This window comes from Tachypleus tridentatus, chromosome 6 (assembly GCF_004210375.1).
Source record: "Tachypleus tridentatus isolate NWPU-2018 chromosome 6, ASM421037v1, whole genome shotgun sequence".
NCBI classification, from domain to species: Eukaryota; Metazoa; Arthropoda; class Merostomata; order Xiphosura; family Limulidae; genus Tachypleus; species Tachypleus tridentatus.
The window spans coordinates 16,492,418-16,510,371 of NC_134830.1; positions in this window are offsets into that span (position 1 = coordinate 16,492,418).

A 17,954-nucleotide genomic window follows, 5' to 3' on the forward strand; every position below is an offset into this window, starting at 1 on the left:
TATTGTCTGTCACACGGGTATTTAAAAAGTTTATAAAGATACAAAATTCTGTTATTAAAGCACTTTATAAAGATACAAAATCCTGTTGTTAAAGCACTATTTGCATGGTGAAATTTGCGTACTACATTAACGTTATACAATATTTAGTTTGTTGCATCAAGAAGTACAAACTGAAGTAATTCTGGCCCGCTTACTCCTAAAGTTTTCTGATTTGTTCTCCTTGAAAAGTGATTGAGAAACCCTGGCCTTCAGGTTGCCAGTAATACCACTTTGTTATATATTTTAAACAAAGAGAGAGACAATTTTATTTGTTATTAAAAAACCAAGCAAAAACGGAACAGTAAACCTTAAGAAGAACCGATGCAATCGCTGATCACTTAACAACACATTTTTTCAAGTTGAAATGTTTCTTTACCCTGTGTGTTCTTATCAAAAGAGGTGAAAAACAAACGGACCAGGATTATCCAAAGAAAAGCGTTTCAGGGTGTGGAAAGTAGAATCCAGGGCTGGAGAGTGATGCTGTTATGCATTCTCAGCACTTACTGGGGGGCGTGTTATAAAATTGGCAGTCAGTTCTGTTTATGTTGGCTCGAAGAACAGGAACAAGTCCTTGTGGCGGCAAACTGGTCATCCCTCTGATTAGTAGCTCAGAAGTAGAGGCAGTTCTGGCTAGAATCTTATGATCAGTGGCTTGACCTTTTATCCCAGTGGTGTAAGGTACCATTCATGGCAAAAACTCCATTCTTTTCCCTGGAATAAATTACCATTTTATTTATCACAAAGTATTACAACTTGAATAAAATCGTGAACATGAAGTTATTTTTTATATAATATTTGGTTTCAACTACAATTTATAGAACATCAATATACAGTTACTGTAGGCCCAGCATGGCCAGGTGGTTAAGGCGCTCAACTCGTAATCTGAGGGTCGAAGGTTCGAATCCTTGTCGCACCAAACGTGGTCGCCCTTTCAGCCGTGGGGACATTATAATGTTATAGTCAATCCCACTGTTCTTTGGTTAAAAGTAACCCCAGAGTTGGCAGTGCGTGGTGATAAATAACTGCTTTTCCTCAAGTCTTACTAAATCAGGGACGGCTAACGTGGATAGCTCTCGCGTAGCTTTGCGCAAAATTAAAACAAACAATTGACGTGAAAATTAATTTTGGAAACCTTAAAAATTAATTGTGTGTAAACATGAAAAATTGGCTTGAGGGCTTATAACGTTACGATTTTGGGTTTGCCCTGATCTGGCCAGTTGGGTATCCATATACTTAAGCAATAACAAACTCGATCACATTCTTACTGAACATTAAATGAAACCACCATCTCAACTTTTGATCAGCATTAGTGAACAAAAAAAAATAAAATAAAAGTTTACATATAGGCAGGCCAAAATTGTCAAGGAAATTGCGTTTATATATTTTTTAAACATAAATGCTTTGCCCTGGAGCTCTGCACATGTAAGGCGTAATATTTAATTAGTATAATCGACAATCATAATGTATAAATTAAGCATGCTTAAATAATAATCGCTCAGTACTTTTTCATATGAAATAATGTGTGTTTTTTCACCGTTTATGGTCAAATGAAGAGAAATTTCTGTGGAAGAGGCTTCATGAAAGGGGCGTATCCCTGCTAGCAGTTTTTTTTTTACAGGACATAACTGTTCGCAACATTGATTGATGTCTTATTCTCCACTTTCTGGCGAGATAAAGAATTTTTTTTAAAACTCTGTTTCTTTCATTTTTATTCGCTCCTCGGGGTTAAGGCAGTTTTGGGGAAATTCATCCTGCATCATTAATTACCGCTTGGTTAAAAGCAAAAGACATTGATCAAGCTGCTTTTAAAACTGTAAGCTGGTGTTTTAATATATTTCTTACTGTTAGAAAGTGTTTACAGTACATTTTTTACATAGGTCCTTCTTGAAATAAAGAAAAAAAATATCCGTCTTATGTAATTATTAATCAAGCACGATTACATAGAAAATACTGCCATTCATTTGATAAAGACTGGAAATACTCCAACCTGTAACCTGTTATTCTGCACAAATGCTTTAAAAATTCCACAGGAACAAATAATAATTCTGTCAAAGAAAATTTCGCGGAAATTGTATATCCTACGTGTGTTTGAATTCCATTACTCTTTTATTGGTCTACAATAGAAAAAGCTTTCTGTCTGGCTCTACTTTATTATTATTATTATTTAAATAAATGTAGAAGGTTGTTGTTTTTTCGTACTAATATTTTTGTGTGGATTATATATATAATGACGTAGCTTGAAAACAGATACTAGCCCTAAATCATATTCTGAAATTTATTACTAATTTATCAACAAACAGAAATTATCTTTGGCCGATATTGTGCTGTTTATCCTTGCTTTAACGACGACACAGAATATATTCAACAACAAATAAAATACTATATATCGCCAATATTCTGGCATTATTACTCATTTAATAATAATTAACAACAGACAGTAGTCATCTCTCATATTTTAACATTTAATTTCTCGCTTAAAAGTATTGGATTCATTAAGCAACAAAAATACTAAGCATTACCCATATTCTGGATTTTTTTGATATTACAACAATATTGGATATATTATTACAATAAATAAATGAAAACCAGTTCTTTCAGCAGTAATTACAAGCACGTGCGAACAACAAACAAACATTAACCCAGTATCGCTTTTTCTGATATTCATTCACCAGAAAACATAATCTGAAAAATATATGGTAACATTGTAGGCAGTTCTTCAACCAGATTCACCGCTAACTCAGCCTAGGAAGGATACAGAGAAGCCCTTGGTTCGTTAACAGTAAATAAGATACCAGACAATGTCCATCAACTTGTTGATGTGCTTCGAAATAATCATCATTTAGTTCTTGGTATGATAATAGCGAAGTACTTCTATGACGTATAACTTTTCCCCCATATTTATCACAGTGCGCCTTTATCAGCACAACAGTTTATGTTTTCATAAGTGTTTCACCATGTCAAGTATTTGACTGAAAAACACTAAAGATAAATAAATTGTTCTTTATCTATCTTTAAACATAGGCCCAGCACGGCCAGGTAATTAAGGCTCTCCATCTACAATCTGTGGGTCGCTGGTTCGAATCCCCATTACACCAAACATTCTGGAGCCATACGGGTGTTATAATGCCACGAACAATCCCACTATTTGTTGGTTAAAGAGTAGCCCAAGATTTAGCGGTGGGTGATAATGACTAGTTGCCTTCCTTCTAGTCTTACAATGAAGGCCAGCGCATACAGCTCTCGTGTAGCTTTGCGCTAAATTCAAGTAAACAAAGCTTTAAACACAACCTAATAAACGAAGAAAAGAATGCTTCACCTTTAAACACAAACTAATAAATGAAGAAAATAATGTCTCTACGTATCTGTTGTTATTGTTCTTAAACAAATCACTGGTTTTTTAACCAAAAAGTAAAATATTACGATATTTCTGTACAAAAGAGACAATATTCACACTCACATAACACATTTAAATAATCAAACAATTAATAATTTATAAATTCAGGTGAATATAACCAAGACAGTCTTCGAAGATTTTCTTTTGTTTGTTTTACGTACAAAGCTACCCAGTAAGCTATTTGTGCTGTAGTCACAATGGTAATGATCTCCCGTTTGTAGGGTAATAAGCTTTCCAGTTTAACGCTACATTGCTATGAGCAGTTTAGAAGTCTCGTCCAAACAGATAGCATCACACATTAACAGACCCATAGATTAATTGCAAACAATTTTCAATATAAATTTAGAATTTTTTTTTAATTTCTCGCAAAGCTACTCAAGGGCTAACTGCGCTAGCCGTCCCTAATTTAGTAGTGTAAGACTAGAGTGAAGGCAGCTAGTCATCACCACCCCCCGCCAACTCTTGGGCTACTCTTTTACCAACGAATAGTAGGATTGACCGTAACATTATAACGCCCCCACGGCTGAAAGGTGCGACGAGGCCTCGACCCTCAGATTACGAATCTAGCGCCCTAACTAACTGGCCAAGCTGAACCACATTACCAAGTGTTGTCTCAATTAATCCGAGACCCTCGGATTACGAGTCGAACGCCTTAATGCGCTTGGCCATGCCGGGCCATGTTTAGAAATGTTAACGATTTGTTTGCAATCCTTATATAACAACACAGTCATCATTTGGTTTGTTTTTAATTTATCTGACCTTTAAATCTTAAATTAAATTTATGATATTAAGTAAATGAACAAGAACAAAAATTTTATCCACAGACGTTACGTTTAAGGTAGTCTTCGTTCAGTCATTTTATAAGGGACTGATTGATCTTTAAAATATTATTTATCTAATAACAAACACTAATACATCTTTAAGATGTTTGACGAATTAAACATAATACATTATTTCATATTAAAGAAAACACTTTCTTTTACATCCAATAATTATATACGTTTTTCACATCTAAAGAAGTGTACCGTCTACCCTATATTTAACACAAACTATTTTCAGAATAATTTTTAACTTGGGTAGGAAAGCACTTCAGGTTAAATGACTTGTGAAAAACACCTCATTTTAATAATTGTTCGTTACATTAAGAAAGAAAAAGTAAACATAAATTAAAAACACATGTAAAGCACATTAAAAATTTGAATTATTCTTACACAATAAACACGAGTTGCAGCATGTGCTGTGGAGTTAATCAGTTTGTGTTTTCTATATAGTAATATTTCACAGTGAAAAACAGCAAACAAACACATCTCTTTTAATAATCGTATTACCTTGTAATAGCCCGTGTTAGAATGCTAAAACTATAACAAAGTGATAACTTCCGTTCACGATGTTATAAAAATACATAGGTTCAAGAAGACTTGATAAAAATAAAATAAAAATCTTATAACCCGAGCGCTTTCGAAAGGTTGACCTTTCTTCATCAGTGGTAAACTTTCGTTAATATACGATGTAACAATTATCTATAGTAGTAAATTTCAATATAGCACTTTTTATGGGCCTGTGTTAGTATGCTACAACTATAGCCTTGTGACAACCTGCATTAATCTATAATAATAAAAGGATATGTCTGTGACCGCCATAACTCCAAAAAGAAGGAACCTAGAAACCTGAAAGTTTACACACAAACTAAGTGGGCTCTGAGGATGTTGTGCACCTATGTTTTATTATTTATTCACGTGCGTGTGCGCATCTTTTTAATGAGGCAAACTAGTAAAAACTACATAGAAAAGAATATGTGGAAGTCGTAACACCAAGAGCAATAAATCTAGAAATCTAAACTTTTGCCTTAATACTAAGTGAACCCTGAGCGTGTCAACCAGGGTTTTATTACTTATCTTATAAACGTGCGTCTTCGTGTAGGCGTGACTGCCATAGCTCCAAGAAGTAAAAACATGGAAACCCAAAGTTTTGCAGTCATACTATGTCGATCTTGAGGGATTATAGCTGGGTGTTATAACTATTTTACCCCCATATTAAAATAGCGGCTCCTTACATAACAACTACTAGTACATAGAAAAGCCAATGTGTTTTGGTAACAATGCGTCTCAACAATGGCTTTTATATCATATTGCTTAGCAATGTGTTGAAAGTAGAAAATGAAATGTATATACTAAAAATTAAAAATAATATATTTTTTGTTTTCTAATTTAGAGATTCCATTAATTAAAGAGGTATGTTTTTATCATTTGTTTGTGCTATTTAAGTTTAAATTCGGAAGACAAGTCAGAGGGAAGGTTACCTTTATAAACAGGCCACATTTCGAAAAGGAACAACAAAAGTAGATAAGTTATATTTATATGCTAAAATGAGTCCAGAATACAAATCGCTATTCTCATGTAAACACTAAATATTCATGCGTGGACAAGATCTCTATGTATTTCTCTCATTGCTACAAACCACTGTGTCACCAGTCACCTCACAACAATTCATTTAAATACTAAATAGTACGTTGTTGATAGGATTTCTATGTGTTTATCTTATAGCTACATACTATACTGTATCCATGCTCCCGTTGCAACAGTTCGTTTTAATACTAAACAGTACGTTGTTGATAGGATTTCTATGTGTTTATCTTATAGCTACGTACTATATTGTATCCATGCTCCCGTTGCAACAGTTCGTTTTAATACTAAACAGTACTTTATAAATGAAGTTCTCATTAATTTGTCATATTGCTACATACCATACTTGTAACACTACTTACCTTACAACTATTTATTTAAATACTAAACAGTATGTAGTTGATGAGATTTCCATGTATTTATTTTATAGCTACATACGATAATGTATCGCTACTAATTTTATGATAATTAAATTACATGCCAAACAGTACTTCTCACGTATTTCTCTCATTGCTACTTACCGTACTGTATCACTATTCATATTATAGTAATTGGTTTAAATGATAAACACTACCTTGTAAATGGGATTTTCATTATTATACCCTACGTTTCAGCTTTGTCTTTCCTTCGGACCAACACAAAGTGATTCACAAGAGAAGATATTGAACTGGATAATGGATGTAATATCTCATCGCACCAGTAGTAATTTTAACCATGCCAGAGCTTCCTAGTTGAAATAAAACTTCAGAAAAATATATAGTAACATTCTAGCTACAATTTTTATTAAAGTATGATGTAAAATATTATTTTCGTTTTTACCGGAAGCTGGTAACGAAACTGTTATAACAAGGACTGCTGCTTATCATGAACTGTGAATACCGTGATATGTCATCATTGTGGTACGTTTACAGTTATATGGAACAGGAACACTTTTTATCTCTTAGTTTAAGTGATTGCGTTGTACTGCATTAAAAATGATAAAATAAAACAAACACATGTATTTAAAAACACGTGAAAACTATTATCACACAACTTTCTATCTTTCCCCCTTTTAAGGAGGATTTAATTAACCTAGATCTATCACATAATTTTTTTGTCATAAGATATTAGTATTAGGCCTAAGAGACTAGATAAAGAATGCATTGTTTATAATATGTAATAGGTCTAACACTAATACCTTATGACAAATACAGTTGTAATCATTTTCCCCCGGCTTACAAAAGGTGTGAACATAATAATAATAAAAAGTTTTTGTATCAAATAGCCCGGATAAATAGTGTTTCGACCACAGCTGGTTTTTTGTTGTTGTTGTTTTTTAATCTCAGCTGGCTCAAAGAGCTCTGGATTAAGTGAAACGCGCCGTCGGCACTGGATATGACAAATATAGTGTTATAGTTTGTTCATTTCAGAATAAAACTACGTTGGGCTATCTACTGTGTCCACCATGGGAAATTGTATCCTGGATATTTGCGTTATAAGTCCTTATACGTATCGTTGTCCCATTGGGGAACACTGTTATCGGAATACTGTTATTTTATAGCCTTCTAATTTTTGAAAATCCCTAAGGGAATAAACATAAAATATAGTGTTTAAAAATGTAATATGTTTAATACTAATGTCTGTCTTATGAAAAGTATAATAGAAATAATTTACAATGTTCCGACCCCTTTTCCATGTAGTATGTGGTACTCAATGTGAAAGACATATTGCGGAACATGTGGTCTAAAATTCCAGGACAAATATCCCAACGTTCAGGCACAGTTGTCCTTGATTTAGAACTACTGACTGGAAGAAAGGCGACTTAATTAACAGTCGCCATGGAACCTCTTAAGCAGTAAAAACATCCACAGCTGAAGGTGCGTAGCAAATTTTGAAATATGCCACCGATTTGAACTTTGAACCTTTCAATGTGTTGGCCTGCGCGTTAACTGCTACATCATTCTCGATCTATCTAAGTAGTAATAGTAGTAAAAATAATATTACGAATTAACTTTTTTTTAAAAAAAAGAGAAACTTAAAAACCATAGTTGTTAATTAACCGCAATGTTGTTAGATAAGATCTAAATATACCAGTTTTTAGATTCTCATTTTCTATTTGACGTTGCAAAAGTAAATGGAAAGCACATTAATCGAATTATGTTGAAAATTTCCAAACGATTTGAAATCACTAAGGAAAAATGTTATTTGTATTACACTAAAGATTCATATTTATATTCTCTCGAAATAATAATATTCAGGTTAACACAAAATAAAAAAAATATTCAAGTTAACACAAAATAAAAAAATATTCAAGTTAACACAAAAGAAGAACATCACCACCGTAGCTAAGCGGTAAGTATTTCTACTTTTTATACTTAAAACCTGGGTTTCGATACCCGTGATGAGTACCTGCAAAGATAGCCCATCGTATAGTTTTGTGTTTAACGATAAACAAAGACACAATAAACCTTATTCATGTTAGCAATAAATAAATGTTATCTATATTATCACTAAAGAAAAGTCATTCTTCTTACCACATAGAAAGTTATTCGTGTTATCTGTCAACAATATTTTTCGCGTTATCACTAAAGAATATTATTCATGTTATTACCAAAGAAAATATATTCTATTAACACATAAGGAAAGGTATTTATGTTATCATTAAGGAAATGCATATTATATTTAGCAATGTGCAGAGAACATTAGAAAAGGATACTTTTAAAGTATAGCAAGGCAAGCCTTCTTTCTTTCTTTTTTTGAGGGGATACTTGTTAAAGGAGACCATGAGGATTTTGAGTTTCTTCTGGTACACATAGGGAAAAAATACATAAAAAACAAACAGATAATCTTTTATTTCTACTCAGTTGGTCTTATAAACACTTTTATTATCTAAAACTAAATAGTAAATTATTGCGTATTAACATTTAATAGCATGTCAAAATCAGTTTTTACTGTAAAGGCCTACAAGTCTCTGGACATTATACAGTTCTATTTTCAATAACTCGCAGTAAACAAATGAGGCGTGGATCTAGGTGTATTATTTCATAATTGATGACAATTTTTAATGCATAGAAAAGATGGGCACTTTGAAGGCATGAAGACAGGAAGACAGGGGCTTGAGCCCAACCACTTCCCTGTGCACGTCACTGTTTAAGGTGTCACTGAAAAGAAAATTCATTTCATTGCCAAATAAAAGTTGTTCATGCTCTCACTAAAGAATGCTGTACATATTATTACTAAACAATAGCATCCAGTAACTCAATTTGTGGGTTTATAACGCTACCAGTTGTTTTTCTGTACCCATGATGGGCACATCATTGTGTATATTTGTGCTTAAAAAAACAAACGTTGAACAATGTTGTTAATGGTTATCACTAAAGATATTTATTCAAATTATCCCTAAATAATATTTCTGTTATCACTAAACAGTGGCTTTCCAGTAGCTCAAAGAAAAGTCCATGAATTTACAATGCTAAATATCTGGCTTCGGTACCCATGGCGGACACAGCATAAATAGCCCATTGTGTAGTTTGTGCTGGTTGGTTGATTTGGTGTTTTATGGCACAAAGCAGCTAGGCTATCTGCGCCGTAGTTTTGTGTTGAACGATAAAGAAACAAACATTAAACTACCACATTAACGTTATAAATAAAAAATAGAATTCATGATATCACTAGACAAACGTTATTTTATCATTAAACAAAAGTTATATTATCAATGAACAAAAGTTGTTCATGTTATCACTGAAGGATATTATTTATGTTATCGTAATAGAAAGTTTATTTGTGATATACGTGAGAGACATTGATCATATCGTAGCAAAAGAAAGATTTAATTTCGTAATTAAAAGCCATTTACATTTAGCCGTAACTGCTTGTGATTGTTAAGAATTAAAAATCGACTTAAGATTATTCATCTATTTATTTACCACAGTGGTTCCCAGACGGCGTACCGTGAAACCATTCCAGGTGTGCCGCGAAATTTTATAAATTTATGGTATCAAGTTGATTTAGACCAACGTGGCCTTATTATCCTAACACAGGGCGTTCAAAATAGTCCCAAATTAGTGTATTTCATGTTTTTAATAAGAAAAACATTTCTCTTTTCGGACGCGGAGTCAGACGCGTGTGCCGCAGAGTAAACAATTTTCCAAGTGTGCCGTGAGCACAAAACGTTTGGAGACCACTGGTTTACCGCATTATTCTCGTAGTAATTAATATGAGAAGCATACTGAGATACATTTTTAAGTTTCAAAACTATATATATATATTTTTTGTGTAGTTTAATATTTGAAGAATATACACACATAGTGAAGTCACAAATCTAGCCGTTTGAATGGCAAAATAAAATATTTAACATTCAGTATGGGTTAATTGGTTTTAAAGTGAACAAGTATTGTTTGACTAAGTGTCGTTAATTTCGTATAGTACAAAACTACACACAGAGAGCTATCTGGGCTGTAAATCGCGGGGAAATGGACCCTGAATTTTGGCATAAAATTAAAATTAAATTTAAAGTAAACTTAACGTTGGCACAACAGGGGACGTGTGACTACGTACACAGTTTGTAATGGTTCAAAATTTGTTTATATCCAGGAATTATGTAATTTTCGATTTACGTGTGAACTTTAGAGAAATACTGTTTTTTTAATAATTGTATTGTTTTTAATTGCTTTAAAACTTTGGCGTTTCTAGTGCGCTGTTGACAAAAGTAAATATTCACATAAATAAAGGACTGCTATCAGTTTGTAGTTTTAACATGTTTTGTTTTTGTTTTTTTTACAAATAAAGGACTGCTATCAGTTTGTAGTTTTAACATGTTTTTGTTGTTTTTTTACAAATAAAGGACTGCTATCAGTTTGTAATTTTAACGTGTTTTGTTTTTTACATTTTATTTCACAAACACATTTAATACAACGTAATCATATCCTTCCGATGGAACAAGAAGTCCAGGAGAGCACAAATGTCTGTCAAATAACACCAAACTACCATTTATTTTTATTGCAACTTCTGCTTCTGCTATTTTTTCTATCGTTCTAGAGATATGGGGCATTTTCAAATCTCCTTGGACGGGTGATATATTGATAGTTATTACTACAATGTTGACCTTTGAACTTACATTCACGAAAAACCTATCGAGTGCACCCTGGAGGACACTATATTCTTCTGCTAAATTTGATTCACATTTATGTAAGTAGATACTATTAGCTCTGATAAATGTTGCTTGTGGACTCTGAGTAGACTGGTTTGATCGAGGCTAATGATGCCAAAATATTGACCGAGAAACTAAGATTCGCTACCACGTGACCACATATCCATTGACTGATGGCTATAGTTCAGTGTAGCCGGAATGTTTTATTTTACTCATTAGAATGGACAATATAAAAGACGTACTTTACGAAGATATACTACCTTGCTATTAATTTAATGTAATTTATAATCCCACTTACACCAAAATTCATTTGCTTATTTTTTTGAAAAACTTATTACCTCGTATAACAAACAAACTTAATAATAATTCTGTACTACAGTTAGTAAGAATGACATGTCATCTCAGAATTGTATTTTGAATTTCGCACAAAGCTACTCGAGGGCTATCTGCGCTAACCGTCCCTAATTTAGCAGTGTAAGACTAGAGGGAAGGCAGCTAGTCATCATCACCCACCGCCAACTCTTGGGCTACTCTTTTACCAACCAATAGTGGGATTGACCGTCACATTATAACGCCCCCACGGCTGAAAGGGCGAGCATGTTTGGCGCGACGGGGATGCGAACCCGCGACCCTCAGATTACGAGTCGCACGCTTTAACACGCTTGGCCATCCCGGGCTTTGTCACCTCAGAAATAACTTAAAATGTTTTAAAAGTAAAATCAAAAGAACTAATATAAATCATTTCGTGGAGCTTGAAACATTTGTAACATGCACAAGCGAATTTGTAACAAATATAAATATGATCAAAGCAAAAAAAAATCTACAAAACACGAAAATATTGTATAATGTGTTTTTTATTGTAGCAAAGCCACATAGAGCTATCTGCTGAGCCCACCGAGGGAAATCGAATCCTTTAATTAGTGTTATAAGTCCGTATACTTACCGCTGTATTGGCGGGGGGTTGATTTAATAAATATAAAAGGTGAAATGAAAATCAACGACCTGTTTCAGAATCATTAGCTTATAACGAGGACATCTGATTTTCTCGAAAGACCAATCACGTAACAATAGTAACAATGCCTAGAAACACTAAAGTCTGAACAAAACGGCATGACAAAGCCAAGTGGTTTAGGCACTCGACTCGTAATCTGAAAGTCGTGGGTTCGAAACTCCGTCACACCAAACATGCTTGCCCATTCAGCCGTGGGGGCGTTAAATGTGACGGTCAATCCTACTATTCGTTGGTAAAAGAGTAGCCCAAGAGTTAGCGGTGGCTGGGGATAACTGGTTGCCTTCCCTCTAGTCTTACACTGCTAAATTACAGACGCCTTGCGTGTAGCTTTGCGCTAAATTCAAAACAAACCAAATCCTAAGAGCAATATAAAAAAAAAAAAATTACATTTAATGCTTTTGAATGTTTCTCTTTTTGTCATTTTTGTCCAACAAAATTGTACAAATTGTCCAAACAATATTTCACAGAGTGACTCAAAATTTTTAGGCCTTTGGGGGATCATAAATGTTATGTATTTTTATGCACTGTATTAAATCCACACTGTATAATAAAGTGTGTCACGCGATTCTGTTTTATATGTATGGTTACAGTGGATTAATTAGAAATGGACTACTCAGGAAATATAATTAGAAAAGGACTGCTCAAGAAATACATCTCATTTATACATGTTCTAGAGTCGTATTATTTCTGAGTCATCTTCTAGAGAAACTTTCACCTTTGAGAGTAAAACGTTTTTTTTTGTTGTTGTTGTTTTCACGATTCATCTTCATTCGTTAAATGATCCGTTTGATAACTTTGGACACCAATATTTTGTTCTTGTTAAATATAAACTTTGTTAACCTAACTCTGGTTACTTCTTAACGACGTTGCTCTTAAAACAAGTTTGTTTAATAAGTGTATAACTCTTATTTGATTTTCTTTAATGTCAAGTATTTATGAAATATTTTTACAGAAATAAATGTAACTGTTTCGATTTTCGAAAGTATTTATTTTCTATAAAAATAAACCCAGATAAACGCTACATCACTGCGTGTCTAGTGTTGGCAGATACAAAAACAATAATTGAAATACACTGTGTGTCTATAAATAGGTTTCTATAATTGTAGAACATACAGTAAAGCTCTTTCAGGAATTGTGATTAAACGATTTTATAAAACAAGAATCATATACGCTATATTTAAACGTTGATTCTGATACGTGGTTTAATACTTGGTTACTTGGATACGAGGGCTGTTCAAAAAATACGCGGACTGTTTGAATTGCGCGGCTCCAGTTGATTCCAGGGGAATCTGCTTGGTGTCGCTAGGTTCGCACAGATCAGCTGATTACGACGCCATTTCCCGATTGCAGATATCTTCATTTGTGTATTAGCTACGCGGTTTTAAGTGAAGTGCGATTTTTTCGTTTGGCGGATTTCAGAATGAATGACCTGAAGGAGCAACGACTTGCTGTGAAATTTTGTGTTAAACTTGGAAAATCTGCGACTGAAACTTTTGCTATGCTTAACACGGCTTACGGTGATGTTGCTATGAATCGTACGGCATGTTTCAAGTGGCATGAACGTTTTAAGGATGGTCGACAGTCCATTGAAGATGATGAGCGTCCTGGACGTCTTTCCACGTCAACTGACGACCCACACGTCGACAAAATCAACACCCTGATGCGGGAAAATTGACATCTGACTGTCAGGAAGCTTGCTGAAGAGTGTGGGATATCAGTTGGATCTTGTTACGAGATTTTGACCGAAAAATTGAAGATGCACCGCGTTGCTGCGAAATTTAGCCCTCAGAACTCGTGAGTTTTTGGCCAAACACTCGATCACTGTTCTTCCCCACCCCCCTACTCACCTGATCTTGCTCCTTGCGATTTTTTCTTGTTCCTCAAACACAAAAGACCCTTGAAAGGAAGAAGATTTGAGACGATTCCCGAGATTAAGGCAAATGCGAAGAAGGAGCTGGAGGACATTACAAAAGAAGCGTACCAAGACTGTTTCAACAAGTGGAAACACCGTTGGGATAAGTGTGTGCGTTGGGAAGGAGAGTACTTTGAAAGGGTCCCAGACCTGTAACTTCTAAATAAAGTACATTTTGTTTTATGACGTCAGTCCGCGTATTTTTTTAACAGCCCTCGTATTTGTTTAGCGCACGTATTTTAATATCGGGTTCCTTCAGTATCCGCGCAGTGAACTTGGTTTGGCGATAACTTTTTTGTTTCAGCTAGTTAATTCGGTGTCGTTACCAGAATATCCCTACGTTTGAGAAGTGTTTCGAGGTTTCTTAATTTTGCAAATATTGGAGGCCTCTCTTGAAAAAGCAGGAGATAATGTTTTTTCTGACAACTTTCACTAAAGAAAGCAAGTTGTCTCTTTTGACAACTTTAATTAATTAATCTATTGAGAAAGCAAGAGACTGTGTCTCTTTTCACAACTTTAATTAATTAACCTATTAAGAAAGCAAGAGATTGTGTCTCTTTTGACAACTTTAATTAATCTATTGAGAAAGCAAAAGACTGTGTCTCTTTTGATGACTCTAACTGCTCTGTTGAGAAAGTAGTACTTCATTTGACGACATTTTTGCAAATCCTATAGGATTTCATTTTAATTTACTTCAAATAATCACTTAAAGCTTGGTAATGATTATTCTGTCCTAGGCATCACAAAATTTAAGTTGAGTAACCTGAAGGCGGATAGTCAACAGCACCCACCGCCAACTGTTTCGCTACTCTAATCGAATAGTGGAATTTGAGCGTCTTATAACGTATCCGCTGTTCCAAAACTAAGAGCACAAATTTGTGACTCCTTAACCATGTCCGACCCAACTTTTCTTGTTCACTACTTTCTTTAGGTTTAAGTCTATATAATAGTGCAAGTTCTATGAGTTTTTCCAATGGGAATAACACATTAGTCGAAGAAAGTCTAAATATCAGTCACACACTCTCCATACTTTTTATTTTTATTATTACTATTTTATTTTTATAGGGGGGATATAAATATTATCGATTTTCATTTAGCTGTTATTTGTACTCTCCAATACACATTTGACGTCAATAAATAAAATATTAGATTTTACGGTAATCACTTATAAAGTATATTAAATCATAAAAACTTCTAATCTATTATCATTCTGACCAAGTTCACATAAACATACAGAGAACCACGTGTATTATAATACGATTAAATGGATTACCACGATCGACAGCCAAGGCTTTGAGTTTATTGGGCGGCTTTGACGCACGCGCGGGAGTATTTACTATTCATCCTAGCTTTGAGCGTGCTTGCACGTGTGTTAAGAGGGAACATACACAAAACCACGTGCTTAAATGTTTGGACATAGTGGTCAGTAAATAATACGTCGTATTTCCCGCCTGCTGACCACATGTAACTGAAATGTGATATTGTTCATTTACTCAAATATTTGAACAGTTGTAACTTATAAAATGGATTTCGGTAACTTTACTACAGGTACGTTTCTTTAACCATTTACGTCTTAGGACTATTTTTTACTATCAAAGTAAATTGTTGTTAAATATAGACATATATATATACGATTCAGATGTGCTAATAGGAATAAGGAATTGAGTTACTCAACAGTGAGTGGTTAGAAAACGAAATAATTCAATCCAAGGATTTATCTGATATTCCTATTTTGATATTATAATGATATTTCGAGCTTCTCTGGCTGCTAAAATATCAATATACATGTATAAACATTCTCTCAACTTTATACTGACACCTACTGTTCTGTTTTGTGTTTACTTTTCCACTGTTTTGTTTTTGAAATATTGGTTTTTATATTCCTTAATAATTTGTTAGTCTATAAAACTGTCACAGTTACAGTCTTGTAACCAGGCAACTGTTTTACTTAATCTATGTCTAAATACATTGTGGTTACAGTCTTGTAACCAGGCAACTGTTTTACTTAATTTATGTCTAAATACATTGTGGTTACAGTCTTGTAACCAGGCAACTGTTTTACTTAATATATGTCTAAATACATTGTGGTTACAGTCTTGTAACCAGGCAACTGTTTTACTTAACCTATGTCTAAATACATTGTGGTTACAGTCTTGTAACCAGGCAACTGTTTTACTTAATCTATGTCTAAATACATTGTGGCACCTTACGTGTTTCCTCCAATCCCCACCCGCCTGTCACCCCATCAGTTTCTTCACCAGTTAGTACCAGAGTATTTGATTTTATTTATTTTAACTCTTTTAGGTTTGGTTTTGAACATATGAAATGTAATCTCTCCTCTTATTCAGATATTTTATTTCAGAATTAGCTTATTTTCCCCCTTAGATTATTTTGGCTGTGCTGATAAATTTTCTTCTTTTTTCGCTAAATTATTTTCTCGTGTTTTAATATTGTTTAAATTGTTCCTTTGTTACATTCAATAACTTTCTATCTTATTTGTTTTTCTTTGATAAATGAGTTTTGTAACAACAAAGTCACATCTGCTGTTGTGGTGTAGTAACTCAGAAGGTTTACTGCAGTCTCACAGCGCTTCCTCTGTGTTGGTATTTGGATAATGATTTTAAATACCCAGGAGGGTCAGGTGCACTAAACCTCTTCCTCTTTTTGATAAGCCCCCCAGTGGCTCAGCGGTATGTCTGCGGACTTACAACGCTAAAAACCGGGTTTCGATACGCGTGGTGGGCAGAGCACAGGTAGCCCATTGTGTAGTTTTGTGCTTAATTTAAAACAACTTTTTGATAAGTTTGTTTTGAATTTCGCGAAAAGCTACTCGAGGCCTATCTGCGCTAGCCGTCCCTAATTTTGCAGTGTAAGATTAGAGAGAAGGCAACTAGTCATCACCACCCAACGCCAACTCTTGGGTTACTCTTTTACCAACGAATAGTGGGATTGACTGTCACATTATAACGCCCCCACGGCTAAAAGGCGAGCATGTTTGGTGTGACGGGGATTCTAACCCGAGACCCTCAGATTACGAGTCGAGTGCTTTAACCACCTGGCCATGCCGGGCCTTTTTCATAAGTAGGAACACATGAAGAAAAAAGTTCGAGAAGAACCCAGATATCAGTTTACTACAAAAAGTTTACTCTTTTTGTGTGCATTTATTGTAAAGGCGCTTATTACCACATTTGAAGCTTTTGGTTGCTAAGACTTCGAGTTAGAATGGTGTTATGTTACAGATAGATACAATGATCTCGCACACGTTAATTACATACACAGGATTCTGTAATATTAGAACGTTATGTTGATAAACCTTTTTTAATTGGAGAGACCGAGAGAATCAGCTGAATAATTTCGTATTACGCTAACATTTTTCATTTCTCTCAACAACTGACAATAGAAATTTTACGGTTTTTTGGAATTTTGCCATTTCAACACTTATATTTTTATTTCTTGTGTGTAGCGCTCAGGGGAATTAATGATTTTTCACTTAAAGAACAACAACAATATTTGATGGGCATGTCGAAAACGTCTTTGAGATACCAGCACAAAGAGCCAGAGATTCATTTTTCTTTTCAAAACTTCTATGAGTATGTTTTCCTCTTACTGACCCTTGCTAAGATTTCGTTTCAAGGTGTTAAAACATTCACGACTATCTCATATTCAAACTTATTATTGTAATACTAAACATGCTGCCATATTTACTCTGATGTTACGCATTGGTAAACTGATTTTCTTCCAGGCTACTGAAAGGATAAGTTTAGGGTTGTTTTTTTTGCATAAAATTAATTCATATATCTTTAACAAACATCAAAATTCATACAGAAGTACTACTACGTAAGTAACTTCATAAATATTTTTGTTTTTACTCTGACTGAAAAACAAGGAAGTAAGTTTTTAAATTTCTAAATAAAACTATTGTTTACGTTCCTATGTGAGACAGGTTGTAAAGAGAACAAAAAAGTATTTGAACCGTCACACCTTTCAAAATTGTGAGACTTTCGTATCTACGCAGTTCTAACAGATATTGTTTTGCTTATGAAACTTGTGTCTGAAAAAACAAAAAC